At 42.3% G+C, this 2,569-nt stretch overlaps 1 pseudogene; it reads left to right on the top strand.

Moving 5' to 3' along the window:
* Positions 1-297: 297 nt before the first annotated feature.
* LOC128579132 (geranylgeranyl transferase type-2 subunit beta-like) lies at positions 298-1,320 on the top strand (annotated as a pseudogene).
* Positions 1,321-2,569: the final 1,249 nt, after the last annotated feature.

The following is a 2,569-nucleotide window of genomic DNA, read 5'->3' as shown; positions in this document are numbered from 1 at the left end:
CTAAAAGACCAAGAAATACAGTAATATCATACAATGCAAAATTGCTGTTCACAAATCAGTAGCTTTCATATACTCCAATAATAACAGTAAAGGTGAGAATCAAATCAAAGGTATGATAGGTACCCTTCACAGTATCTTGAAAAAAAGAAAAGAAGAAAATTAATTAATTAATTAATTATAAATACCTGGGAATGTACCTGTATGGTGCCTCATGATCACATTAATGTACACAGCTATGATTTAAGGAAAAATAAATAAATAAATAAAAAGAATTTGAAGAGCTTTTGGTTCATAGACATGGGCACTCCACAAAAGGATGTTATTATCAAATCAGATGCACCTGACACTCTGTTATTGGAGAAACACGCAGATTGTATCGCTTCCTATGGCTCTAAGAAAGATGATTATGAATACTGCATGTCTGAGTATTTGAGAATGAGTGGCATCTATTGGAGTCTGACAGTAATGGATCAAATGGGATAGCTTCATTGCATGAACAGAGAAGAAATTCTGACATTTATTAAGTCATGCCAACATGAGTGTGGTGGAATAAGTGCTAGTATTGGACACGATCCTCATCTTTTATACACTCTGAGTGCTGGCCAGATGCTTACTCTGTATGATAGTGTTAATGTTATTGATGTAAACAAAGTTGTGGAATATGTTCAAAGTCTACAGAAAGAAGATGGTTCTTTTGCTGGAGACATATGGGGAGAAATTGATACAAGATTCTCTTTCTGTGCAGTGCCTACTTTGGCTCTTTTGGGGGAAGCTTGATGCTATTAATGTGGAAAAGACAATTTAATTTGTTTTATCCTCTATGAACTTTGATGGTGGATTTGGTTGCAGACCAGGTTCCGAATCCCATTCTGGGCAGATCTATTGTTGCACAGGATTCCTGGCTATTACTAGTCAGTTGCATCAAGTAAATTCTGATTTACTTGTTTGGTGGCTTTGTGAATGACAGTTACCCTCAGGTGGACTCAATGGAAGGCCAGAGAAGTTACCAGATGTATGCTATTCATGGTGGGTGTTGGCATCTCTAAAGATAATTGGAAGGCTTCATTGGATTCATAGAGAGAAACTTTGTAGTTTTATCTTAGCATGTCAAGATGAAGAAACAGGGGGATTTGCAGACATGCCAGGAGATATGGTGGATCCTTTTCAGACATTATTTGGAATTGCTGGATTGTCACTTTTAGGAGAAGAACAGATTAAGCCTGTTAGTCCTGTTTTTTGCATGCCTGAAGAAGTGCTTCAGAGGGTGAATGTTCAGCCTGAGCTAGTGAGCTAGAGTCATGAAATTTGATCTAGGTTCAAAAGTTGAATCATATAATTTTGCCAAATACAATTTTCTGTATTTGAAGTACTTGTTGAACATAATTGTTAAAACTCTGTATATTGTGGTAAATTAATTTTAATCATGTAATTATATATATTATAAAATAAAGACCTGTATTTATTTTATACAGGTCTTATAAAATATAAAATATAAATATAAAATACAGGTCTTTATTTTCTGTTGTAGATTTTCTTCTGAAATGTTCTTATTCTGACTAGAGTTCTTTTTAAATATAAATATACTTCATTATGGCGGACAGGACGGATGTGTAGCCCACCTCTCTCAAGCCACCAGGTGAGAGGAAAGGCAGTCTGGACCTTCCCTATGTGTGGATTATTGGAGTGGACAGACAGCTGGAGACGCCCAGCAAACTGGCGGATGGCTATATATGACGGGTAATTTAAAAATCACAGACTATGTTGTAGAGATTCATCCCTGCTCAGCTGGGCCGGCCAGCAGGCCCCTCCCTCACGGAGGTCAGCAGCTTGTAAATGCTGACAAAATCCAATTGACAAGTAATTAATCCTGAACTGAGGGAGGCATCCGAAAGGAGAGCCACTCGAAACCACAGGGAGCTGGGCAAACTGTTGGACAATTGAAGGGAAGGGATCCTGCCTGGGAAACAAACAGACATTTTGAACTACCCAAAAGGGCGGGCACCTTTCCCCCAGGTGTTGGAGGGGGCTGGCGGTTCAGGCTACACAGCGAACTGGCAGACGCCCATCCAAAACTCTGAACCATAAAACTCAGAATAAATCCCCCGAGCGCTCCAACCACTGGAACGGCTTGAAGCCTAGGACCCGGCTTTGGCTTCTGGGGCTGCGGAGCAACTGAAGCCGCGGGCTGGCTTTGGCTGCTGAAGCCCCAGGAACCAGCTACTGGAGATACCGCGCGAACTCAGCACCACTCCCCTTATGGCTGATTGCAGTCGCCAGTTTGCGGGGGAACCTGGGAGCAGAGTGGAGGGACTTAGGAAGCGTGGACACCTGCACTGAGTGGGAGGGTCGGTCGCAAGTGCTGTCTGGAGGAGAACAGCCGAGGTTGCACAATTCTTAGGTGACAAACTTTTTTTTTTTTTGTAGAGAGAGTCTCACTGTACCGCCCCCGGTAGAGTGCCGTGGCGTCACATGGCTCACAGCAACCTCTAACTCTTGGGCTTACGCATTCTCTTGCCTCAGCCTCCCGAGCAGCTGGGACTACAGGCGCCTGCCACAACGCCCAGCTATT

Source organism: Nycticebus coucang, chromosome Y (genome assembly GCF_027406575.1).
Source record: "Nycticebus coucang isolate mNycCou1 chromosome Y, mNycCou1.pri, whole genome shotgun sequence".
Classification (NCBI taxonomy): domain Eukaryota; kingdom Metazoa; phylum Chordata; class Mammalia; order Primates; family Lorisidae; genus Nycticebus; species Nycticebus coucang.
The sequence above is the reverse complement of the archived record's forward strand: the minus strand, read 5'-3'. Positions and strand labels throughout refer to the sequence as shown.